We start from the raw sequence: 27,870 nt of genomic DNA, 5'->3' as shown, positions 1-27,870 counted from the left end.
GTGGACTCCTGTGTGGTACAGATATATTGGAATAGATGTTATCCCATGTCTACTTCCTCAAAGATGCCAATTACTAACTTGAGACAGGATTACCGTTTTGGCTTTGATTATGACTTCTAATCTACACGCAGTTTACATGCAAGAAATAAAGGCCATCTGAAAGGAATTTACATAAATGTCATGAAAAGTAAACTGAAAGAGTTTCCATTCTGGGCAGAATTTGAAAAAGCGGAATGCAGGATAGCTTTCTGGCAGCTGCTGGAAAGAAAGAAATCAGGCCTGAGAAGTGGCTCTGAGGCCCATGTAGGGTACCCTGGGCAAAAGCACATCGTTTCTCTTTGTCACCTGGAGAGCGTTTTTTGTTTTTTAGTAAGAATATGTTCTAATTCACTAGTGAGTTCCTTGAAATCCCCCTGTGAGAAAAAGGAAAATTGTTGATTACTTAAATTCAAGCAGTGAACTTAGAAAAGATTAAATATTTTGTTGCTATACATTTGTGATATATTAATTACTGGTTACATGTAAATTTAATGAGACAAGGAGGTGGAAGAATATACTTTTTTCTATGTTTCAGATTTTTCAGCACAATACCTTGTGGATCCTATGATACAAACTTAAGTACTCAGATTAATAAGAGATTTACATGATTTATTTTCCCATTCTCATATTTTCCATTACGATTTTAATGACCCAAGGGTAGAGTGTGAAGCAAAAACGTTCTTAATTAAACCATCCTCAACTGGCGACTCAAAACCAAAAGAGACAGCTGAGGCACAAAGGTGGCTAGAAAATGAACCATTCATGAATACTAGAGGAAGAAAAAAGCAAGCCTGATCAGTTCTTACCCTCACAACTTTATATAATCCAGTATTACCAGTGTCACATCAGAAAGCTTAATGAAGCTCTTATTGCTAGGTGATATTCCATCATCTGTATCCTGTGAAAGTAATGCACATAAGGATGTGAGAGAAAGAAACAAAAAATTATACACATCAACAAATGGACATTTGTTAAGTATTCCAAACGAAGGCGCCAATACCCCCTGTATTCTATTGGTCCATTCTCATGCTGCTAATAAAGACATACCCGAGACTGGGTTATTTATAAAGAAAAGAGGTGGCCGGGCGCGGTGGCTCAAGCCTGTAATCCCAGCACTTTGGGAGGCCGAGACGGGCGGATCACGAGGTCAGGAGATCGAGACCATCCTGGCTAACACGGTGAAACCCCGTCTCTACTAAAAAATACAAAAAACTAGCCGGGCGAGGTGGCGGGCGCCTGTAGTCCCAGCTACTCGGGAGGCTGAGGCAGGAGAATGGTCTAAACCCGGGAGGCGGAGCTTGCAGTGAGCTGAGATCCGGCCACTGCACCCCAGCCTGGGCGACAGAGCAAGACTCTGTCTCAAAAAAAAAAAAAAAAAAAAAGAAAAGAGGTTTAATTGACTCACAGTTCCGCATTGCTAAGGAGGCCTCACAATCATGGTTGAAGGCAAAGAGGAGCAAAGTCACACATGGCAGCAGACAAGAAGAATGTGTTCAGGGGAGCTCCATTTATAAAACCATCAGATCTCATGAGACTTATTCACTACCACTAGAACAGTAGGGGGAAGCAACCCCATGATTCAATTATCTCCACCTGGCCCCACCCTTGACATGTGGGGATTATTACAATTCAAGGTGAGATTTGGGTGGGATACAGCCAAACCATATCACCCCCTTTGGTAATCTAGTTCCTGAAACTTGAGTTCCTAGTATGCAATTCGAGATATTTGAAATATTTCTAAAATTCAGGCAAATAAATCATGTGCTGGCTACTGATTAGCTACCCTTAGGTTTATAAAGAAATCTAAGGCAAAGTGTAGAAAACATAAAAACCAAAATTCCCCAGCCTGGACAACATGGCGAAACCCAGTCTCTACTAAAAATACAAAAAAAGTAGTCAGGTGTGGTGGCGCAGGCCACCATCTCAAAAAAAAAAGTCATGCAATTACTTCTAGCTAGCATGGTGGCTCACACCTCTAATCCCAGAACTTTGGGAGGCCGAGGCAGGAGTTCAGGAGTTCGAGACCAACCTGGCCAACATGGTGAAACCCTGTCTCTAGTAAAAATATAAAAATTTGCCAGACATGGTGGCGGGCGCCTGTAATCCCAGCTATTTGGGAGGCTGAGACAGGAGAATCGCTTGAATCCAGGAGGTGGAGGTTGCAGTGAGCTGAGATCGCACCACTGCACTCCAGCCTGGGCAACAAAGAGTGAAACTCCATCTCAAAAAAATATCTGTATCTGTATCTATAGTCTTACCTTTGATCAGCCTATTATACATGCAGAGCCTACCACAGTGCCTGGTACTACAATAGCTGTTCCCTACATATTTATCAACCATTAATTAGAAAAGAGAATGTTGTGCAGTCACAATAGGAGTCCTCTTAGTTGTATCTTGAATACTTGAAAACCTGAACCTTTTCTTTCTTTCTTTCTTCCTTTCTTTCTTTTTCTTTCTTTCTTTCTTTCTTTCTTTCTTTCTTTCTTTCTTTCTTTCTTTCTTTCTTTCTTTTTTTTGAGACAGAGCCTTGCTGTGTCACCCAGGCTGGAGCACAGTGGTGTGATCACAGCTCACTGCAGCCTTGACCTCCTGGGCTCAATTGATCCTCCTACCTCAGTCTCCCAAGTACCTGAGGCTGCAGGCATGTGTCACCACACTCAGCTAATTTTTTATTATTTAGTAGAGATGAGGTCTCACTATGTTGCTCAGTCTAGCCTCAAACTCCTGGGCTTGAGCAGTCCTACTGCCTCAACCTCCCAAAGTGCTAGGATTATAGACGTGAGCCAGCGTTAGCCACTATGTCCAGGCTTGAACCTTATTTGATATCCAATACTGTATTAGTCAGGACTTCTTTGGTTGTATGTGACAGAAACCCACTCAAATGGCTTAAGATAAAAAGGGAATTTTAATGCCTCATAAGACTGAAAAGTTCTAGAACTGGCATCAATTCACTTGAATCCTAGGGCTCAAGTGATGTCATCAGAAACAGGTCATCAGGCTGGGTGCAGTGGCTCACACTTGTAATCCCAACACCTTGGGAGGCTGAGGCGGGTGGATCATTTGAGGTCAGGAGTTTGAAACCAGCCTAACCAACATGGTAAAACCCCGCCTCTACTAAAAATGCAAAAAAATTAGCCGGGTGTGGTGGCTCATGCCTGTAGTCCCAGCTACTCAGGAGGCTGAGGCAGGAGAATTGCTTGAACCCGGGAGGCGGGGGTTGCGGTGAGCTGAGAATGCACCATTGCACTCCAGCCTGGGCGACAGAGCAAGACTCCGTCTCAAAAAAACAAAACGAACAAACAAATCAACAGCAGCAACAAAACAGGTCATCAGAATTAACTCAGTTCTACTTTGAGTAGACTTCATTGCCAGACAAGCAAAATAACTGCCAGCCACTCCAGTTCTATATCCCACTCGCTTAGCAATCACTGTGGAAAGAGCTTTTCTCAGCAGTTCCCCTGGAAACTGTTAGACTTTAGCCTGGTTAACTCTGATTGGCTGACTTATATATCGCCTTTGGATCCATAGAGTAGCACCAGGTGCGCCAAAACCACAGGAACGAGGAGTAGGGATGGAGTGATCCTCCCAAAGAAAATCAAAATGGTATTACCGGAGTAAGAAAGAATGGGGGCCAGCAGGGCTGCACAGGGCTGACTTGGGTGCTTTAGCATTCCCCAGTCTTCATTTACCAAACCAAATACACCTGCAATCTAAATCATAAAACAGATGTTTAGTAAATAAATGCAACTGTAAGACAATACTTCTAACCAGATTGCCACCCAAAGATCCTCCTCAGAAAAAAAAAAAAAAAAAACTCCTGAAGCTAGCACCACATGCCAGGCAGGTAAAACCAGCAGATGTTCCCTACTATTAACTATATTTTCAAATACCTATTAGATTCCACCTAAAGCCTTTAAAAACTGGTACCGTATATAATTCAAATCAAAGAAATCTCTAATCAAATTGTCTTGTCCTACACATCTGCACACCTTGCCATCTTCACTTTCTCTTTTAATATCAGTATTACCCCAGTTAGGCAGGTTGGAAAGGTAGGCAGTTACCTTTGGTTCCTTACTGTTTCTCACCTCCAATATTTAGTCACCAAGTCTGGCTCTGTTTTAGAAATATTACTAAACCTCATCCCCATCTCTACATCCACACTTTCCTAATCCCCACTGCCACAATTTAGTCCAAGCTGTAATTATCTTTTCCCTAGCTTCTGCCACCTGAGTTAGCTGTAAAAAAATCATTTATCTGATCATGCCAATTCCCCTCTTTTAACAACATTTGCTATAAGCAATTTAGGAATTGGTATCTTGTGCCTTGAAATATTCTTATCCTTTGACCCACAAATTTCTCATCTAGATACCTGTCACAAGGAAATAAGAAAAAAATGTAAATCAGGATTCATGTTGAAATTCATGTTCAAATATTTATCAAAAGGCTGGGAACAGTAGCTCACGCTATTAATCCCTGTACTGTGGGAGGCCAAAGGGGGAGAATTGCTCCAGTTCAGGAATATAGTGAGACCTCATTGCTACAAAAAGAAAAAAAAACAATTAACCAGGCATTGTGGCATACACTTGCAGTCCTAGCTACTCAGGAGGCTGAGGGAGGAGGATCACTTGAGCCCAGGAGTTCAAGGCTGCAGTGAACCATGATCATGTCACTGCACTGCAGCCTGAGTAATAGAGTGAGACTCTGTCTTTAAAAAAAAAATTATCGCAGCATAACTTAGGACAATAAAAAATATGGAAGTCTAAATGCCCAATTATAAACCATCAATAATTAAGGGGTTTTGCAGATAAATTTTAGCAACATTACAAATTTCCCATAATAGAATGTAAATGTTTTATAGCAAGATACAAAAACATATATATAGAATGAGCCCAGTTATATAATATAATGAGGACGAGAACAAAAGATACCAAAATGTGAACAGTTTTGTAATATGATGGGTAATTTTTTTATTATACTTTAAGTTTTGGGGTACATGTGCACAACGTGCAGGTTTGTTACATAGGTATACATGTGTCATGGTGGTTTGCTGCACCCATCAACCCATCATCTACATCAGGTATTTCTCCTAATGCTATCCCTCCTCTAGCTCCCCACCCCTCAACAGGCCCTGGTGTGTGATATTCCCCTCCCTGTGTCCATGTGTTCTCATTGTTCAATTCCCACTTATGAGTGAGAACATGCGGTGTTTGGTTTTCTGTTCTTGTGTTAGTTTGCTGAGAATGATGGGTTCCAGCTTCATCCATGTCCCTGCAAAGGACATGAACTCATCCTTTTTCATGGCTGCATAGTATTCCATGGTGTTTATGCCCCACATTTTCTTTATCCAGTCTATCATTACTGATGGACATTTGGGTTGGTTCCAAGTCTTTGCTATTGTGAACAGTATGACAATAAACATATGTGTGCATATGTCTTTATAGTAGAAAGTTTTATAATCCTTTGGTTGTATACCCACCCAGTGATGGGATTGTTGGGTCAAATGGTATTTCTAGTTCTAGATCCTTGAGGAATCGCCACAACGGTTGAACTAATTTATACTCCAACCAACAGTGTAAAAGCGTTCCCATTTCTCCATATCCTCTCCACATCTGTTGTGTTCTGACTTTTTAATGATCACCATTCTAACTGGAGTGAGATGGTATCTCATTGTGGTTTTGATTTGCATTTCTCTAATGACCAGTGATGATGAGCTTTTTTTCATATGTTTACTGACTGCATAAATGTCTTCTTTTGAGAAGTGTCTTTTCGTATCCTTAGCCCACTTTTTGATGGGGTTGTTTGTTTGTTTTTCTTGTAAATTTGTTTCAGTTCTTTGTAGATTCTGGATATTAGCCCTTTGTCAGATGGATAGATTGCAAAAATTTTCTCCCATTCTGGAGGTTGCCTCCTCACTCTGATGATAGTTTCTTTTGCTGTGCAGAAGCTCTTTAGTTTAATTAGACCCATTTGTCTATGTTGGCTTTTGTTGTCATTGCTTTCAGTGTTTCAGTCACGAAGGCTTTGCCCATGCCTATGTCCTGAATGGTATTGCCTAGGTTTTCTTCTAGGGTTTTTATGGTTTTAGGTCCTATATTTAAGTCTTTAATCATGATGGGTGATTTTTAGACTATTCTTGCTACGTTTTCTAAGTTCTTTTTAAATATACGTGTTGGGTGTGCGTGGTGGCTCATGCCTGTAATCCAAGTACTTTGGGAGGCCAAAACAGGCGGATCACCTAAGGTTGGGAGTTCAAGACCAGCCTGAACAGCATGGAGAAACCCCGTCTCTACGAAAAATACAAAATTAGCCAGGAGTGGTGGTGCATGCCTGTAATTCCAGCTACTCGGGAGGCTGAGGCAGGAGAACTGCTTGAACCCGGGAGGCAGAGGTTGCGGTGAGCTGAGATTACACCACTGCACTCCAGCCTGGGTAAGAAAGTGAAACTCTGTCTCAAAAAAAATTATGTATGTGTTCGTGTGTGTGTGTGTGTGTGTGTGTATGTGTGTGTGTTTGTAGCTGGGTACAGTGGCTCAAGCCTGTAATCCCAATGCTTTAGGAGGCTGTGGCAGATGGGTCACTTGATCCCAAGAGTTCAAGACCAGCCTGGGCAACATAGTGAGACACTGTCTCTACAAAAACATTTAAAAAGCAGCTGGGTGTAGTGGCACAGACCTATGATCCCAGCTAGTAGAGAGGTTGAGGCAAGAATGATCCTTTGAACCTAGGAGTTCAAGGCTGCAGTGAGCCAGTTGTGCCACTGCACTCCAGCCTGGGCGACAGAGTGAGACTATCTCAAAATACACATAGACAGACAGACAGACAGACACACAGACAGACAGACACACACACACACACAATCTCAAAATACACACACACACACAAAAAAAAATAAGATGAGATAATTTTGTTTTTCAGCATTCTGCATGGGAAAAGAATTATGTTTGTATAGAAAAAACAAAATACCTGAATGAGTGCTTGGCATAGGAAATTAGATCCTAAAGGAACCAAATGTGGACAAAACTGTTCTGCAGGCAGAATGAGGAAGAATTTGTTGCTCCAGGAAGATGAAGGAGGAATGAAAGTGAGATGGCAAAATTGCAAGTCCTGCCATGTAGCTCTCTCCAAAACCTTTCAAATCTTACATAACATTTCTAAACTCATGAAATGTTAGGTGGGTTCTTTCTTAAAATGGAAACTGGAGAAATGGGCTTCTCATGTGAGTTGATGTAGCAGAAGCAATGCCACAAGAAGAGAATAATAAAGTTGGTGGGGAGCAGGCAGGGAAGTCCTGGATTCTAACCGGTAAACTTGGAGTTCAAGCCACGTTAAACTCTACAAGCAGTAGTGAAGTCAAAACTGACATCTCAGTTACACACACCCATTGCTTTTATTGTTAGGGAAAAGTAACAAAAGTAATTTTAAACAAACATTGGGTAGCATCTAATTGCTATATAAAGTACCAACTCCTCATGTGACACACAATGCCTCCCATCTCTTTTAACAGACTCACCTCCAGCCAGTTCCTCCCTGCTCTGAACTAGCCCTGCTGTCTAGACATCCTAGATTGCTGGTAATTCCTAAAATTAACCAGGCCTTTCAAGAACTGTGTATACATTTGCAGCCTCCATGTTGTGCCATACCCTCAACCATCCACTGTCAGCCTGTTAAACTCCTACAGAATCTTTGAGGTCCAGCCCAAATGGACCGCCTTATTATGATTGTGTTCCTCCCAAATTCATAGGTTGAAATCCTAACACCCAATACCTTAGAACAGGGGTCCTCAATCCCCGGGCCATGGACTGGTACCCATCTGTGGTCTGTTAGGAACTAGGCTGCATGGTAGGAGGTGAGCAGCAGGCAAGCGAGCAAAGCATCATCTGTATTTATAGCCACTCCCCATTGCCCTTCATTACCACCTGAGCTCTGTCTCCTCTCAGATCAGCAGGGGCATTAGATTCTCATAGGAGCACAACCCCTATTGTGAATAGATTGCACACGTAAGAGGGATCTAGGTTGCACGGTCCTTAAGAGAATCTAAAGCCTGATGACCTATCACTGTCTCCCATCAACCCCAGATGGGACTGTCTAGTTGCAGGAAAACAAGATCAGGGCTCCCACTGATTCTACATTATGGTGAGTTGTATAATTATTTCATTAAATATTACAGTGTAATAATAAAAGAAAGTGCACAACAAATGTAATGCACTTGAATTATCCTGACCCACCCCTTCCATGAAAAAATTGTCTTCCACAAAACCAGTCCCTGTTGCCAAAAAGGTTGGGGATTGCTGCCTTAGAATGTGACTTGATTTGGAAAATATTTCATGGCAGATTACAATTCCTTAAATTAAGATGAAATTCATACTGGAGTAAGGTGGGCCCCAATTCAATGTGACAAAGGGGTAATTGGGATACAGACACCCACACAAGGCAAACTGTGTAAAGATGAAGGCAGAGATTTGCAAGTCAAGGACTGCCAAGAACTGGCACAACCACCAGACACTAGGAGAAGAAAATAAAATTGATTCTGCCCCACAGCCCTCGGAAGGAACTAACACTGCCAACACTTTCTATTGTTGAAATTGCTATTGTTGAAGCCACTCAGTTTGTGGTACTTAATTACAGTAGCCCTAGAAATCAAATACACACCTCTATTCTATAGTTTGCTGTGACATCCCCATACACAACCTCCAGAATTAATCAGTGTTCATTTAAGTCGCTAGTACATTTTATTTTTTTGAGATGGTGTCTCGATCTGTTACCCAGGCTGGAGTGCAGTAGGGCTATCTCGGCTCACTGCAACCTTCACCTACTGGATTCAAGTGATTCTCCTCTCTCAGTCTCCCGAATAGCTGGGATTACAGGCATCCACCACCAGGGCCAGCTAATTTTTTGTATTTTTTAGTAGAGAAGGGGTTTCACCATGTTGGCCAGGCTGATCTTGAACCCCTGAACTCAGGTGATCCACCCACCTCAGCCTCCCAAAGTGCTGGGATTACAGGCATGAGCCACTGCACCCAGCCAGTCCCTACTATATTTTATACAATCATACATACTTTTATAGCAGCACTTACAGGATTTTAGGAAATTGTTTCTGCTTCCAGGATGTGTGTTCTCAAGAGCATGTGTTTGCCACTTACTCTTTCAGAATCTATAGTTCTCCTTCTTTACTTAGCCACTACCTTAGTCTGGAGTCTCAAGAAAACAGAGCCTGAGGCAGTGATTAAGGCACTGATGTTTTAATTGGGTAGGGCAAGCCCAGGGCAGTTAGGTTAAGGAAAAGGAAGTGAGGGGAGGAAAACTGTGAAGCGATGCGAAGTGACATAAAGTGACATTACTCCCTGGCTACCATCTTATCTGAAGCCAGAAGAGACAGAGCAGGTCACCAGGCAGGCACATCCACTTGGCACACAGGATGTCCCTCAATGTGCTGCAAGGACAAATCATGCCATGGAGTAATCCATGGGAAGGAGGATGAGAATTTATTCATCCAGCTTCCTCTTGTTCCCTCTTTCCCATTGGTTAAAGTTCATCTCTCTAGGAGTTGGAATTAATACCCACACTTCCAAGTTTCATTGTTCAGCTTCTTCTGTGGTTTCTTGACCACTGGATCCCTGAACCCCAATTCTTACAGGGCAACATGCAGAGGGCCAGGTGATACCTACACACACAGTGAGTTGCATTACAGGACAGGAATTCCAACCAAGCTTAGGGAACCTAAGTGTTTTATAATGGGCAGTAAACCTGTCTGACCTTTGGCCTGAAGGAGATGTCATCATTATTATAGGGACAATAAACAAATCTGTCCCTGTTTGAGAGGAGGATCACACTATCTTTATCTTCCATCACTGTTCACTACACAAATATCCTTGAAAGACAGTCTGGAACCAAGGCAGCAAGTACCTGTGCTTGCAAGATATGAGAAAGGTGAGAGACCTACAGAACACTATCCTAACACAGATCCAACACACTGCAACCAAGTGTTTATTTCCTGACTGGAAATCCTACTAAGTTATGATGAATATGTAAAATTTATTTTTGCAGCAACTGAGAATATTGACTTAGGCAGGTAATGCAACATAGTAGATAACCATAGTAAAGCTAAACTACCAGTAAGAAATCTATCTTGACATCAGTCTAATAAAGGAAAACATGAGAAATCTTTGCTCAATAAATTAACATAACACCTTCAGGGACATAAATGATTCCACTCAAACAGTTATGCAATATTTGAGAATGTAGTAACTGTAGATGCTTGCAAAGATACTAAAAGACATTATTATGTATTATAATGGTGATTATTCTGTAATTACTGCTGACTTGTTTCAAGTTCCTTCATGTTTCTAATTCCTTCAAGGACATTGCCAACAATTCTGCTACTTGAAAGCATGTCACAGAAAGTAAAAGGTAAAGAATCACCACCACAATCATTTTAAAACATAAATTGAGTGCCCACATGTGAATCATTAGGCTTGGCATTAAGGGGGAGTAATAAAAAAAATGAATGCATAGTCTGTGTTTTGAGAAATTTATGTTCCAAAGATGAAAATGAGATAAAGACATAAGTATCTTTAAAAACAAGTGAAAAAATATATAAACAAATGAAATATATATAACTACATATACATATTTTAATTCAAGTAAACACCATATTTTTTAAATTACAAAAGAATTATAGAGTAAACATGCTCTTATTAAAAGATACATTTCTGAATTCTACTCATCATTAAAACTTACTACTTTTTTAAAAAATGGATGTAGGAAAGATAGCAAATAAAAGTAGATTTAGCATAGGTTGTGAAAAAAGAAAGAAACTTAATTGCAAAATATGTATGGAGAGATAAAAAGCTAATTTTGATGTAGGAGGATATTTCCTGGAGAGGCAAATACAATTTAATTCTAGATAGTACCTTTCTAGAAAGAGGAGATGTGATAATTGGTGATAAAAGAAGATAAAGTCAGGGTGCATAAAAGACAAGGATAGTAGGCTGGGCGTGGTGGCACACACTTGTAATCTCAGCACTTTGGGAGGCTGAGGCAGGCAGGTCACGCAGTCGAGAGATCTAGACCATCCTGGCCAACATGGTGAAACCCCATCTCTACCAAAAATACAAAAATTAGCTGGGCATGGTGGCGCATGCCTGTAGTCCCGGATACTCAGGAGGTTGACACAGGAGAATTGCTTGAACCCAGGAGCAGAGGTTGCAGTGAGCCAATATTGTACCACTGTAACTCCAGCCTGGTGACAGAGTGAGACTCTGTCTCAAAAAAAAAAAAAAAAGACAATGATAGTAGTGAAATGTCACATATATTTTAAAGTCACAGACTTTACTGGGAAATAAAACTGTTGTTTTATTAGTCAACAATTGAAACATTATTTCTAAATGATATCTTTACATTTCGCAATATTTGTTTTTATTTTATTCTGTGTACCCCTATAAGCATTCAATAATACTTGATTTACATATTTTGCCACCATTTAAAAGTAAATATACTTGTAATAAATGTTTCTGAATATAGGCTTGCTCATAACTTAATCTGCAATATAATACAGTGTAATTCGATAGGACCAGATAAATTCATTTAAAATTTCTTCTAAACTATAACTTACAGTATTACAAGTATGGGGCGGTCACTTGCCAATATAAAATATTGGAATGTCACCGAGCAGTTCAAATGTGACTCCCTTATTTGTAATCCATTCTAGTATACCCTAGTTTATCTTCAAAAATTTTTTCTTTAAAAATATGACAAAACTTATATCATTCAAAGGCATTCATATATAAAATACAAATACTGGGAGATCTGAATTATATGTTGCTTAAATATTATTTTTTTCAAATCTAATTGCAATTACATCCCTTTCCCCATCAACCTCAATTTGAAATTCTCCAATGCCTTCCCACTATTTAAGATAAAGACAAAAATTCTTAACAAGACCAAAATGTCCATGACGGTCTTGCTCCTGTCTCTTTATCCTCATTTTATACCCTCTTTGTACTCACTGGGCCTTCTTATCCTAGAACTTCTTACTTTCTTTCAGTTCCTAGTACTTGCCATATCACCCTGCCATAGAGACTTTTTTTTTTTTTTCCCCCCGACCGGGTCTTGCTCTGTCACCCAGACAGTGGCACTATATAGTAACTTACTGCAGCCTGAAACTCCTGGGCTCAAGCGATCCTCCTGCCTTGGCTTCACAAAGTGTTGCGATTACAGGCGTGAGCCACAGTGCCCAGCCCGACCGGGACTTTTTACATGCTGATCCTCAGCTGCTGGAAATGCTCCCCTCATTCAGGACACTTCAACTAGTTGACTTGTACCAGCCTACATACCTGAGTCAATTATCACTGGACAGCAAAGTCTTCCCTGACCTTCCTGAAGAGGTCACATTCCCCTCTCACAATCTCATTACAACGGGTTCCTCTTGCTGAATATTGATCAAAGTTGTAGCTTTATATTTGCTTGTATAATTCTTTAATGTCAGTGTTGCCCACCAGCTGTAAGCTCCTCGAGGGCTTTCATCAGAAAGATTGGGGTCAGACCAGGAAAATGGAGAGAGCCCCGCTTAGTGGAACAAGCATACATGCCTGATTGGCAATTAGCTGTCACTGGGGGACAGACGCTAATCTCCACCTACTTTCCTGGACTGTTCTCATAAAGCCTGCCCCAGGCAAATATCCCCTGCTTGTAGGGAAGGGGTAGAATCAAAACCAGTTGGTGCCTAGAGAGGGGAAAATATCCTCTGGGACTCAGGAATCTGCACCAATACAAAGCAGAGGTCTGTTTATTGCTAGGATGGAAGCAGAAAAACTCTCCCAAACAAGATCAAACAGAGTTACAAGGTAGCATTTGACTATCATGGGGAGATGGCAGGAACACCAAGAAAGGCCTGTCCCCAGGCCCAGGTTTCCAGTTCTGCCTAAGCCTGAGAGGCTGGACCAATAGAACCAGGAACACCCTCCTGCCCCCACCACAATCTTAGCTTGAGTAACAAGAACCAAGAGTCTGCTCTTGGGGAAGGGGGAACATAGAGAAAACCTCTCCCTCCCTACTGTGGCACAGCCCCTGCACAGACTAATGAAAGTGGAGGGTAGAGCAGAAGCACTGGGAATAATCCTGCAGCACCCCAGACATGATACATGCGCAAAGTAACAACAGCTCACTTTTGGAGGAATATGAAGCTTGTGGTGCACTGAAGGTAACAATAGCAACGATAAAGCCCAAAGCTAGTTCAACTCCTGACCAGATTAACTGCAGCTCACATAATAACAGCTTGAAAGGGAAGAGGCATACCCATTTCCAGGTATAAACAGCGCTATGCTCCTCATCCTCTGCTATTCTTCTACCTACAGTGTTCTGGTATATGCTAAAAAAATTATAAGACACACAGAAAGCAAGGCAGGGGTGGGGGGGATATTGTGAAGAGATAAAGCAATCAATAGAACCAGGTTCAGAGATGACTAGTCATTGGAATAATCAAATAGGGACTGTGACGGTTAATTTTATATGTCAACTTGGCTGGGCTAAGGGATGCCCAGATAACTGTAAAACACTATTTTTTGTTTTGGTAAACACTCGTGTAAAACATTATTTTGTAAAACACTAGTGTAAAACACTATTTTTGCTCTACAGTTATCTGTGCATCCCATAGTCCAGTCAAGTTGACATATGAAATTAATCATCACAGTCCCTATTTGATTATTCCAACAACTTCTGTCTGTAAGGGTGTTTCCAGAAGAGATAAGCATTTGAATTGGTACACTAAATAAAGAATATTGCTTTTGTTGTAGAAAACAACCAGATTCTTGTCACATAACAGGAAAATTTAGGCCCACAGACACACTGTAGGTTGAGTAGGGCAGGGTTTATTGGGTGAAAAGAAAAAAGGAAAGAGGAACCCTCAGCAAAGCAAGAGAAAGTCCTGCTAGCAGATCTCCTGCCTCACAGATTGAATCCCAGGTCATTACCCAGGAACTGAAGAGGCCAGGCTCCTTCCCTCTGCAAATGGCACAAAATTCCTGAGGCTCCACCCTGCCCTCCCATTATGCAGATGGGCATTATTCAGAGAGAATCAATCGGGAAAGGACGGGCTTCATCTAGGACCAGCAGTCCGGGTTTTTCAGCCTTCAGGCTGCTTTAGGCTTGAAGGCGGGATTTCACCAGGGACCCTTGGCTGTCTCCTGTCTCTATCACTTTCACCAATAAAGAAGGGCAGCATCCAATCTGTTAAGGGACTGAATAGAACAAAAAGGCAAAGGAAGGGAAAATTTGCTTTCTACTTGAGCTGAAACACCTATTTTCTTCTGCACTTGGACATGGATGCTACTGGTTCGGGGCCTTTGGACTCAGAGTGGGACTTATATCATCAGCTCCCCTGGATCTCGGGCCTTTAGGTCTGGGCTGGAGCTGCACTGCTTTCCTGGACCTCCAGCTTGCAGATGGCAGATCATGGGACTTCTCCGCCTCCACAATCACATGGGTCAATCCCTCATAATAAATCTCTTAATATACACCTACATACATGCTATTGGTTCGGAGACTCTGAAGAGTCCTGACTATTACAGAGACTTTAAAATTACTATGACTAGTATGTTAAAGAATCTTGGGGAAAAGGTGGACAATATGCATGAGCAATGGGAAGTTTCAGCAGAGATAGAAACTATAAAAAAGAATCAAATGGGAACTCTAAAAATATAAGATATAATATATAACCCTTATATTATATAAGATATAATATAAGTCTGTACATGTTCAGTACAGATGTAACTATCATTTTCCCCCCATATTTCCTTCCTTCCTTCCTTCCTTCCTTCCTTCCTTCCTTCCTTCCTTCCTTCCTTCCTTCCTTCTTTCCTTTCTTCCTCCCTCCCTCTCTCTTCCTTCCTTTCTCTTTTCTTTTCTTTCTTTTTTCTTTTCTTTTTTTTTTTTGAGATGGAGTCTCACTCTGTCACCCAGGCTGGAGAGCAATGGCGGGATCTCGGCCTCACTGCAACCTCTGCCACCCGGATTCAAGTGACTCTCCTGCCTCAGCCTCCTGAGGCAGAGCTAGGATTACAGGCGCCTGACATTGCACCTGACTAATTTTTTGTATTTTTAGTAGAGACGGGGTTTCACCGTGTTGGCCAGGATGGTCTCGATCTCCTGACCTTGTGATCCTCCCGCCTTGGCCTCCCAAAGTGCTGGGATTACACGCGTGAGTCACTGCATCTTTCTTTTCTTTTCTTTTCTCTTCTCTTTCTTTTTTCTTTTTCTTTCTTTTTCTCCTTCCTTCCTTCCTTCCTTCCTTCCTTCCTTCCTTCCTTCCTTCCTTCCTTCCTTCCTTCCTTCCTCCCTCCCTCCCTCCCTCCCTCCTTCCCTCTCTCTTTCCCTCTTTCTCTTTCTGGACAACATCTTGCTCTGTATCTCTCCTAGCTTGGGACTACAGGTGCACACCACCGTGCCTAGCTAATTTTTCTATTTTTTGTAGAAGATGGGGTTTCTCTATGTTGTCTAGGTTGGTCTCAAACTCCTGGGCTCAAGCAATTCACCTGCCTCAGCCTCCCAAAGTGCTAGGATTACAGGTATGAGCCACTGTGAATGCCCTTAAATATTTTCAATCCATGGTTGCTTGAAGCCACAGATGTGGAACTCACAGTTATGGAGGGCCAACTATAAAATCATACTTCTAAAATATGTCTGGTGATATTAAAGAGAACCACAGCCTGACAGTAGTTAAGGGAGCAAAACTGATTTTCATTCAGGAGCTATTACAATCGGGCAAAAGAGACAGTAGAGAACTGGGCTCAACTCCAAATACAGCAAGAGCAAGTGGAGATTTATAGCCAAGGAAACAGGTTGCAGGGGGTTGGGAGGTGAGTGGTCGATGGACAGGAATCACTAAGAGGAGACATCAAGGGAGGAGGAATTCTTGCTGAACTGACTTAACAGGCTAGGGTGATCAGCCATCCCCTGGGGGACAGTGGGAGATGAGGAATTTGATCAGATATCAAGCGTGATCAGCTATTGAGGGTGAAGGATTCCTCTTGACTGACATAGCATAATTCTCAGTAAAACCGGGCTCTGCAAGAATTGTACACAGAAGCCCAAGTTTGAGGCCAAATCTAGAAAAGGACTCAAAGGAGCCTGATTACAGTTTGGTCAAGGAGACAATCTTTGTCTGGGGAAGTAGGTGCTTTGATGAAAAAAATGTGGAAGGAAAATGAGATGGAGATGGTTTGGAGGGAGGACCTCTTTAATGAAGTGACACACTTCAGTGGGGACCTTTGTGAGGTGGCAGAGTGAGGCAGGTGCATACCTGGGGGAAGAGTGTAGCTGTCAGTGAATAGCAAATGTGAATACCTGCTAATCGCAGTCAAGGACCAGCAAGAAGGCCAGTGTCACTTAAGTGGAATGAGCAAGGCTGAGGAGGTAAGATATGGTTGGTGAAGTAGCCAGTAGCTACAAATGTAGGCCCTTTAGATAGCTTGGTAGGGAGTTTGGATGGTGGTGGTAAAGCATTTTGGAACTTAATTTTTCTAAAAAAAAAAAGAGCAGTACTGTAGCCAAATCAAAGAAATTTTCTGACTCATTGTCCTCCTCTTACATATGTATATAAGTGTCTTTGTGGCAGATCAGAGTAGAAGGCAGGGAGGTAAGAATATAATGTATATTGCATTTTTTTTCTTATCTCTTCTTTTCTTTTTTTGAGACAGTGTCTCACTCTGTTGCCTAGGCTGGAGTGCAGTGGTGCAATCTCGGCTCATTGCAAACTCTGCCTCCCGGGTTCAAGCGATTCTCCTGCCTCAGCCTCCCAAATAGCTCGGATTACAGGCATGCACCACCAAACCTGGCTAATTTTTGTATTTTTAGTAGATACAGGGTTTCACCATATTGGCCAGGCTGGTTTCAGACTCCGACCTCAAGTGATCCACCTGACTCGGCCTCCCAAAGTGCTAGGATTACAGATGTGAGCCACCGCACCCGGCCTCTATATTGCATCTTTTCATAAGAAGTTTTATATTTTAAAATACTTATATTAGGATTCCCAATAAAAGTTAAAGATTGGCTGGGCGTGGTGGCTCACACCTATAATCCCAGCACATTAGGAGGCCGAGGTGGGAGAACTGCTTGAGCCCAGGAATTCAAGACCAGCCTGGGCACCAGAGTAAGACCCTATCTATAAAAAAAAAAAAAAAAAAAAAAATTGAAAAATTAGCTGGGTGTGGTGGTGCATGCCTGCATCCCCAGCTACTCAAGGCAGGGGGATTAATTGAGCCTGGGAGGTAGAGGCCACAGTGAGCCATAATCTCACCACTGTACTCCAGCCTAGGTGACAGAGTAAGACCCTGTCTAAAAAATAAAAATAAAAGTTAAAGGTCTTTAACTGTTTTACATATAAATGCTACAGGGGAGGTAGATTTTATTTTGATTAAAATGTCATTGTTTCAGCTAAAAAAAAAGTCTAGGTCTACTTTTCTTTTTAAAAAGTATTTGAAAGAATCAGCCATGGCTCTTTGCCACTGAATAAGAATAAGGCACTCTTTCATATCATGTTCAATCACATCAGGATAAAGTGGCGCCAGAGGTGGCTGTCACATAAATAGAATTTATACCAACAGAGTTCTCAGCCTACTTCAGTTGTTGAAAATTAATTTATTTTCTGACTTCAGAACCTGATTTTCAGAGTACAAGAAGCTTGATAGAAAAAGCAATTCAGTGTAATCAGCTCTCTTTATATGCTTAGTTTAAAACTCTTTAGCCTGTCTTATATGATATGAATCAGAGGGAATTGATAAATATTCCTAAAAACACCTGGATAGATCTCCTTAGTGAATGTGAAATTGCCTGTGAAATTCTGACTGTGAAGTTTTCTGTGAAACAAGAAAATTAGAATCAAAGGAGATGTTTAATAATTTCATTTTCACTTTCTTAAGACCTCTGTCAAAATAACAGGTAACGACGTCACTGGAGAGCTCTAGCAGAAAACAGATCTTGGCAATTGGTCAGTAATTTGAGATTAATGTAATGCAAATTATGAACAAAAATTGAGAAGCATTTTATTTATTTTCAGGGAGGTTGCTAGTTTTATAGCACTTTTTTTATTTGGAGATTACTATAGTAGTAGCAGAATATTATTAAGTATGTATTTCTCACCAGATAAAGAAAAATTTTTGTCCAAGTATTTGAAATGCCAGTAATATTGGATTGTGACTACTTTATTGCATAAAATAGTTTTTCTATGAATAAAGGCTCACATAGGCGTAAGACTTGAAAAAAATGTGAAGATTTGAAAACAAAGCTACAGAAATTAAAACTGTGTTGTACAGTCATAAATATTAACCTTCATATCAATGGCACTGAAGAGACAAGGCAGAAATAGGATTCAGTATATACTAGAATTAGTAGAGGATGAAGGTAGTATTCTAAATTACTGAATCAAAGTGTCCAATAAATTACAGAATACAAAATAAATATTTTTAAAAACAAGAGATTTCCTATATAACAAAATTTTCTAGAAAGAAAACTATCTGGCTGGGCGCGGTGGTTCATGCTTGTAATCCCAGCACTTTAGGAGGCCACAGTGGGTAGATCACCTGAGCGAGGAGTTCGAGACCAGCTTGGGCAACATGGCAAAACCTCAATTCTACAAAAATTAGCCAGGCATGATGGCCCGGTGCCTGTAGTCCCAGCTATTTGGGAGGGTGAGGTAGGGGGATCACTTGAGCCCCGGAGGCAGAGATTGCCGTGAGCAGAGACTGTGCCATTGCACTTGAGCCTGGGCAACAGAGTGAGACCCTGTTTTAAAAAAAAAAAAAAAGAATTTTCAAAAATGTTTATGTTAACTACACTTACAAAGACTAATCTTCAAAGGCTTTGGCATTTTAATTTAAAAATGTTATACAGCACCATGTTTTTAAATGGTTAAAATTGGTTCCCTAAGCATTTATATAGATGACAAAGTACACATTCAAACATTACATTATTCATTTAAAATATAACTCTCAATTTTGCACTTAGTATAGAAGTATAGTATGTATTGAGCTTCATTCAACTATTCATTTAACAAATGTCTGTAAAATGATTATTGTCATGTGCCATGTGCTGGATGAATACATTAAAGTCTACTAAGGGAATCAGATATTACAATGTAGCACAATAAGTTTTATTTTTTTATTTTTATTTTTATTTTATTTTTGAGATGGAGTCTTGCTCTGTTGCCTGGGCTGGAGTGCAGCGGCGCGATCTTGGCTCACTGCAACCTCTGCCTCCAGGGTTCAAGAGATGCTCCCATCTCAGCCTCCTGAGTAGCTAGGACTACAGGCGTGTGCCACCACACCCAGCTAATTTTTATACTTTTTGTAGAGATGGAGTTTTGCCATATTGGCCAGGCTGGTCTTGAACTCCTGAGCTCAAGTGATCCACCTGCCTTAGCTTCCCAAAGTGCTGGGATTACGCCCAAAGATGTGAGCCACTGCTCCCAGCCTAGTTGTATAATAAGAGTATTAATGATATCTTGCACACAGGCCCTTGGAGCATCCATAAGATTCACAGTAGAGTGGGAATTTGGCCTGAAAATAAGAAAAAAAAGGCATGTGGGGAGGAGATAAGGACACTGCAGATGTTAGACAGCATGTGGAAAGACACTATATGAAGTTCAGAAGGAGTAGGGAGAAGTCAAGTGTAGTTAGAAGTGTACAGTTGGTTGAGGGTGCAGGATTTTGACTAAACATGAGTTCAAATTTTGGTTGTGCTACTCACTAGCTGGAGGAATTTTTGCAAGTAACTAAACCTAAGTTGCTGTCCTTTCATCTGTAAAATGGGGATAGTAACAATAGCTAGATTGCAGAGTTAACAGGAAGATTTAAGAGCATGTGTGGAACCTAGTATTGTGTCTAACCTACCCAGACTAAGAGCTAAATAAATGGGCCGGACACAGTGGCTTCTTCCTGTAATCCCAGCACTTTGGGAGGCTGAGGCGGGTGGATCACCTGAGGTCAGGAGTTCGAAACCAGCCTGACCAACATGGTGAAACCTCATCTCTACTAAAAATACAAAAATTAACCAGGCGTGGTGGCGGGCGCCTGTAATCCCAGCTCCAGGAGGCTGAGACAGGAGAATAGCTTGAACCTGGGAGGCAGATGTTGCAGTGAGCTGAGAACATGCCATTGCACTCCAACCTGGGCAACAAAGCAAGACTCCATCTCAAAATAAATAAATAAAAATGAAAATAAATAAATTAATGGTAGATAGTTTTATATTATTTATTACTACTTTATGTAAGTAATATCAAAAAACATTTGGCTACATATTTCTGAGAATTTTTCATTCTATGGCCTTAAATTTTTTTTAATTTTTAAATTTAATTTATTATTTATTTATTTATTTTTCTTTTGGAGACAAAGTCTTACTGTGTTGCTGAGACTGATTCCTGGGCTCAAGCAATCCTTCCACCTCCGCCTTCCAAATAGCTGGGACTACAGGCATGCACCTGGCCATTCTATGGCTTTTTAAATGACAAGTGAGTGTTAATTGCCAACCTCTTTTAGATGTTCTCTAAACGAAAATGGTATTTGTTCAGGAATAGGACATTGCAATGGGAATATGCGTGCCATAGTAAACTATATGCATGTACAGGGAGGTAAAGAAAGATAAAGGTTTTTAAAGGAAAAATAAAGAGGATTACAGAATTGTTTTGAAGTGATTCTCCTTCAAAGGATCCATAACAAGGATCTGTTAACAAGGGTGGCATCAGTCAAGGTTGGCTGGCAGATGTCCTCACAGAAGTATTTTTTGTGTAAGGTTGTGATGATCTTTGTGCAATGTTGTGCTTTTTGTAGTCTTTTGTGATAGTTTTGGTTACGAAGCACTCATGCATGAGAATCCTCTCCTCATAGCCTTCCCCTGTTCTATTTGTCAGGATTTTGTTCGTTTTTAACACAAATGACACCATTTTGATTCTGATGACTTTCCTGTAATAATGAGTTCACTTTTTCATACAGAGCCCAAGAGTATAAAAGTATCACTTCTTCCTGAGCAAAAATATGGTAAATGAGTTACTTTAGACCACATTCGCTTTAGGGAATAATCTCTACCCCAGAATCAGTGGTTTATGTAACTGCCAGTTATAGAACTTGATAGTCTTAAAAGCTTTACAGAGAGCATCTATTACATGGTAAAATGTCCAAAATGTAGAAAATTTCTATGAATTCAAGCATATGCATGTGGCTTTGCAAGTATTTTAAAATCATTTGCATGACTAATTGTCCCTCAAAAGAATAAGCTGCATTCGCATATCTCTTTCTTTAGGTCTGTTTCTGTCTCAGTCTATTGCACTCAGGTTTCTGTTCCTTTTCACTCTTGACTCCCTGAAACGACTCTGACAAATATTGCAAATAGATACCTAATGGCCAAATCAGTGAATTTTTTTTTAAGCTTTTGGTTTCCATGAATTCTCAGAATTGGACATGGTTGAACTGCCTCTTCTTTTTGAAATTCTGTCTGTACTTTGGCTTCATGATGCCACACCCACCTGGTTTTCCTCTTACATCTCTGGCCACTCTCTCTTAGTATGTTTTATTTTTCCTCTTCTCATTACCTGACCTTCATGTTGGGTATCTGCAGGGTTTCTGTCTTTGGCTCTCTTCTCATTCTACAAATTCTTCATGGGATGATTTCATCCTCTTTAGTGCTTTCCATGAGCAGATGTATAATAATATGATTCTCAAATTTAATCTCCATCCCTGACCTCGCTCCATTGTTTCTGACTGGCTTCTAACTCTAGTTACTAACAGAGTATCTCCATCTGGCTGTCCCAGAGACACTTAAAATCACTATATCCCAAAATGAATTTAATCTCTTTTTTTTCCCAACCTGTTCTGTCTCCTTCACTCTCATCTTGGTGACTGGCTCCCCTATCCATACATGCACAACCCAGACAGCTGGGAGTTATCCTGGCTTCTTTTCTTTCCTTAGCCAAATGCCCTCCCCATATTCAATCGGTGTCCAAGTCCTGTTGACTCTATTTCATGAACATGTTTTGGCCTCTTCTGTCCATCCCCATTACTCCCAGCAACTCACATCTGGACTATTGCAATAGTATCCTAACCAGTCTCCTTGCCTTCACTTTTAGTCGATCAAGTTGTTTCATTTCACTGGTAAAACTTCTCTGGTGGCTTTTCACTGAATATGTGCTAAAACCCAAACTTCCCTGCATGGTGTTCCATATTCTTGATGATCTGGCTTCAGCGAATTTTTGAGTCTTTTTTTTTTTTTTTTTTTTCCACCCCTCCTTTTCTGTCCACAGGATTGCATGCTGTTGGGAAGCTTTTCCTCAGCGGCTGACTGCAGAGCTGTTTATGAACCCCACACACAGACAGAATCACTCAGTTCTGGGCCTACCTCCATAGCTGCATTCTCTCACAGGTTTCCATCATGGCTCCCATCATCCTTTACTAAACTTATTTGTTTATGTGCACACTTCAGCCTATTTCTCTGGCATCTCATAGTATTTAAAATAATTTTTGGCATAAATATCAGTATCAATAGATATATATCAAGCACTTCCTTAAGGAATTCCTCAAGAAACTTCCTCCAAGAACTTCCTCAAGGAACCTGGAAAATGAGAACAACTCCCATCTCTTTGGTAATTCCTCAAACTGTTCTATCTCTAGCATGTAATAAACATTGTCTCGCTGTGGGATAATTAAGGAATCAGAGACACCGAGGGGTTGAGGAGGAATTAGTTAATTATTTAGGTGCACCAACCCCGTCAGATTAACATCCAAAGGACTGAGCCTCGAACAAAGAGTCAAGCTACCTTTTAAGCATTTTGTGGGACGGGGGAGATCTGTGCAGGGGAAAGCATATTACAGAAGCGAGAAACAAAGACAGGTATTCACTTGAGACATGCATTACATTATTTCTTACTTTTCAAGGAACAACATGTTTTATGACTTGAGATTATCTGTCTAGTGACCTTGCAGCTGCACAGCTAGAGAAACAGTCTTCACAATGCCTGGGAAAGGGAGAGACAAGGTTCACTAGCCACAGAAAAATAGGCAGTTAATTTCAAAGGACTCCTGCTCTTTCTCTTCTTCAGGGGGAATTGGGTTTTCTTACATACAATTGAGTTTTTGCTTACACATTCTTTAATTTCTTTTAATTCCTGTTTCAGTCTGACTGAAAATAGAGGAGCTACCTGGTTGCACACAGTACTGATTCCCACCCAATGTGTTTCTATGTTCTTTGAAAGACAATGTAATTGTGACTTAGTTGAATTAAATTGATGTGCTCTCCACAATCATCCCATAAAATATTCACTATCATTATCACTATCATTATAATCTGGCTCATAGGCCAGATTAAGATGGTCAAATAAGTTAGTTTGTTAAACCAATTTAAAACACACAGTCTTAGCTTTGTATAGTGGAAATATGGTAGCCAATGAGGTTTATCCTACATTATTGCTAATTGAAAACTTTTTCCAATACTGGCTCATAGGCCAGATTAAGATGGCCTATCATTATAGTCTGGCTCATAGGCCAGATTAAGATGGTCAAATAAGTTAGTTTGTTAAATCAATTTAAAACACACAGTCTTAGCTTTGTACAGTGGAAATGTGGTAGCCAGTGAGGTTTATCCTACATTATTGCTAATTGAAAACTTTTTCCAATACCCTGCCATGACAACTTGCTAGATAGTCAGCATTGGCAATTTTTGACAGTCACTATGGAGACTGAATTGTTTTAGAAAAAAGCAGGAAGCGAGGGGAAAGAGATTGGGTAGGTGAACACATTTAGATCAGGCAGGTGAAAGGACCACACTACTGTGGGTCACTCAGTGTTCATATGTTCTGCCTCTCTCTCTGCCTCATCTGCCTTCTCCAAAGATGGCATGGTTACAAGAACCAGAGTGTAGGTAAGAATGTTCAGAGATGGAAGGTTCAGGGTGCCAATCTACACTTGCTCTATCAAAAAGACAGGTTGCTGGGTGCCGGGGCTCACAACTGTAATTCAAACACTTAGGAAAATTGAAGCAGGCAGAGTGCTTGAGCCCAGGAGTTCAAGAACAGCCTGGGCAACATGGCGAGATCACGTCTCTACAAAAAAATTAAAAAAAAATTAGCCGGGCATAATGGTGCATGCCTGTAGTCTCAGCTACCCAGGAGGATGAGGTGGGGGGATCACCTGAGCCCCAGAGGTTGAGGCTGCAGTGAGCAGGCAATGAGCCATGATCATGCCACTGCACTCCAGCCTGGGTGACAGAGCAAGATCCTGTCCCCAAACAATAAAAATAATAAAAAGACAGAGGTAGGTATGTGTGGCTACACCTATAGCTCAGCGATGACCTTATGAGCAGCATTATACATTTTAAGCCCAAAACAAATGGGTTAGAATGGATGATACCAATGGGTGGTCAATTTGAGGTAGACCAGACTGATCCATGCTTTATGAATATTTAAGGTTTATTTTGCTTTCCATCTCTATCTACAAGTAACACTCTTGTTTGTTTTGTCCTTTTAACATATGTTTAAGAAGTAAATGTCTATTTATTCTATGTTTAACATGTTTCATGCGTTAATGATGTACTTATTATCTGTACTTAACATATGAGTTGATGTAACATATACTTACAGGTAAGTTTCATCTATCCCATTTGTTTCTCCTATTCTTTAGGGCAGAATTGAAAATTCTTAAATAATACAGCAAATGTATGTTACATTATGGATAAAAATCTGAGGCACAGGGCCAGTAAGTCCCTTCCACAAAGTCCCCGCCACTTTTCCAAGGGCATGAAAAAAAGTCAGGTTTCAAATATAAAACATCTGGCTCCAGAGCCCTTTTTTTTCGTGACAGGGTCTTGCTCTGCTGCCAGGCTGGAGTGCAATGGCATGATCATGGTTCACTGCAGCCTTGACTTCCTGGGCTCAAGGTTCAAGTGATCCTGCTTGCCTTTGACCTCCCAAAGTACTGAGATTATAGGTCTGAGCCACCATGCCTGGCCTAAGAGCCCACTTCTTAATCACCATCCTAAACTGATTCCTAATTTGCCTGAGAAAACACAGCTGCTAAGTCTTACCTTAAGTCCAGTGCTCTTCATGCTAATTACTCTTTGTGTATAAGTACTCTCGGGCCAGGAGATCTGTCTTGTTCATCTCTGCATTTTTACCACCAAGCACAGAGCCCGGGCAAATACTTGTTGACCAAGAGAATATCTCATTTTATAACTTTTGTTTTTCTTTTGGGTTATGCTAGATGTGCGGAATAATTCCAATTTAACATTTAAGAAAATTTAACCTTTGGCATTTAAAGTTAAATTACCTTACGTATTTGATTTAAAACAGATTAACCTAAAGAAATACCTAGTTGCTACAGAATAAAAGATAAGGATCTATGAACTGAGATCTAGCATTGATTGTGAAACTGATCCTTTTAAAGGGCTTCTCTGCTTCACTTTCTCTAGTAGGAAAATGGTCCTAGTAACTCTTATCTACTCCCTTCACCAGCAATTGTTACATTGTCCATTCTTCCTATTACTAGCATATCTTTAAAAAACGCCTTCTGCTTTATCAGTTAGATATTATTAAAAGATGTAAGTCTGTCTATAAATTCATAAAATCAATGAACCATAAACATATTTACATATTAAAAATAACATATTTTTATATTCTTTTAAAAGACAGATTTTATGCTACATTTGGACATGTTGAACATCCTGTAATTTGGTAAATATCCTACAATTTTCCTCATTCATTTGACTTTTGTGAGAGAAAACAATTAGCCTTCTGAAAGAAGTTAACATACATTATATGCTAGTAAAATATTTTAATGCCTCATCTGTTCCACATTTTTTTATATGTTTATTGGCATGTTTATTTCCCCACTTACGAAAATATTGTTTCTCTGTAGGAAGTTGGCAGTAATCTCAATAGATACATGACTAGAACTCAACGTAATGGGTGATTAATCCTGGCTACCCATCAGAATCACCTGGGACATGTGAAGAAACAAAACTGATGCCCCGGGCCTACCTCAAACAAACAATTTAAGTCAGTATTTCTAGGGCTGGAATTGGGACATCTCTATTTTAAAGAACTTCTCAGATATTCTACAAAATACTTGACCAGCACTCTTCAAAACTGCCAAGGTCATCATAAACAAGGAATGTCTAAAAAACTGCCACAGATCAGAGGAGGTAAAGGAGACATGATAACTAAATGTTATGTGGTACCCTAAGTGAGATCCTGGAATAGAGAAATAATATTAGGGGAAAAGTACTGAAATCCAAATAAACTGTGGAGTTTAGTTAATAGTAATGTAACATTGATTGTTGTTCCTTAGTTGTAACAAATGTATCATCTTACACAAAAACAAATGTCAATATCTCACACAATAGAGAAACTGGGTATATGGGAACTGTCTACTATTTTTGTGACTTTTCTGTAAATAGAAAACTATTCTTTAAAAAAGTTTATGTAGAACATCTGATTATATGCTAAAGAGTAAAAGATAAGGATCTATGAACTGAGATCTAGCATCCTTTGTGAAACCGACCCTTTAAAAGGGCTTGTTTCTCTGTGCTTCACTTTCTCTAGTAGGGTTGAAAATCACTTATATAGTAATCTGCTTAAAGTGTACCAGAAAACAAAAAGACCCTGTGAAATACTGAGCCCAATTGTCAATTGTTGGCATGTGCATTCTTAAAAATTTGACACTTAGAAACCATGGGCTGCTTCATTAGGACTTTTAGGGAAATTACATTTCTACCGGCAGTTCCAGGGCAACACAAATAGACCAATGACAATACACTTAACTATAACAATCACAATCCTGATAATTACTGGCTTCCAAAATACAACAATTCGAGAAAGACTGCTTAGTAGAGAAGAAAAGGTAACAATAAATTTCTTAGTTTAGAAGCATAAGGTTCATTTTAATATCTATGAAAAATATAAATATGTGGATTAAATACAATGTCTAATGTTTTCTCAGACCCCAGTAGTTTGAGAAAAGCCTACCTGGATTTAGCTGGTCACATCTCTCTTTTCAAAACCGTTGCCATTAAGCATATTTGTCATCTGTGCAAATTTCTAGAGAAAAGTCAGAATTGTTTTTGAAGAAATCACTCTGCACAAGTAAACACTTGCCAAACAGCAAGTGCCAGGAGACGGTGTTTCTTTTTAAAAATTATTATTTTTTGCACACATTATCTAGTTTGGTAAAACTGTCACCAATTTACAATCCGGAATCACCATGTGAGTCAAATTAACAAATGTATTAGCAACTTGTAGTCAGATTGTAGTTCCAGCTCCCTAACTCAATGCAATTTTAATAATTTCTCTTCTCTGAGTCTATCTCAGTTTCTCATCTGTAAAATGAGTAAAAGCAAGCCCTTTGCAGTTCAGACGTTGAGATTCGGTGGGAAGGACCTCGAGAAATAGAGTGGAGAATTTCAGGATTTAGGGCTTTAGGTCTTGATAGGTGGGATGGTACGGTGGAAGCTGTTTACTTGTTTGTGTTTCTAGAATCAGAAGGTAAAGCGAGAGGGACAGAAACGAGCGAATGGAAGTAGGACAGACACCGGACAGAGATCAACTCGGGACTTTTCTGGACCTGCGGGGCCTGCAGAGCATTCGGTTGCTAGGCAACTGCGCCTCCTGGGAGGGCGGAGGACCCTCCCCCCCCCAGGGGTAGGTGTCTAAGTCACTACCTTTTTGTTTAGCCGCGGTGGTTTCTTCTCAAAATTAATGAAACCTGTAGCCTTTAAAAGTACACAATTTTTTGCAACCAAGTTTAGTCAAGCCCTGTAGCCGAGTTCTGCTTGAGGTGGTTTTTCTTTTTCCTGTTCTCAGGC

The 27,870-nt window shown here is 40.4% G+C and overlaps 2 long non-coding RNA genes and 1 other non-coding gene across 3 annotated transcripts; 1 reads left to right on the top strand and 2 right to left on the bottom strand.

Annotated features, from left to right (window-relative positions):
• Positions 1-25: 25 nt before the first annotated feature.
• On the bottom strand, positions 26-27,793 carry LOC126959724 (uncharacterized). Its single transcript, XR_007727631.1, has 4 exons — positions 27,035-27,793; positions 3,650-3,749; positions 846-937; positions 26-413 (listed from the first exon to the last, which is right to left on the bottom strand). It is a non-coding gene; the product is annotated as an uncharacterized LOC126959724 (long non-coding RNA).
• Positions 22,749-25,499, bottom strand: LOC126959731 (uncharacterized). Its single transcript, XR_007727638.1, has 2 exons — positions 23,662-25,499; positions 22,749-23,483 (listed from the first exon to the last, which is right to left on the bottom strand). It is a non-coding gene; the product is annotated as an uncharacterized LOC126959731 (long non-coding RNA).
• LOC126960496 (U4 spliceosomal RNA) lies at positions 23,617-23,752 on the top strand. Its single transcript, XR_007728032.1, has one exon. It is a non-coding gene; the product is annotated as a U4 spliceosomal RNA (small nuclear RNA).
• Positions 27,794-27,870: the final 77 nt, after the last annotated feature.

The sequence above is a fragment of the Macaca thibetana genome, chromosome 7, assembly GCF_024542745.1.
Source record: "Macaca thibetana thibetana isolate TM-01 chromosome 7, ASM2454274v1, whole genome shotgun sequence".
Taxonomy (NCBI): Eukaryota; Metazoa; Chordata; class Mammalia; order Primates; family Cercopithecidae; genus Macaca; species Macaca thibetana.
This window is presented reverse-complemented; position numbering and strand designations above follow the sequence as displayed.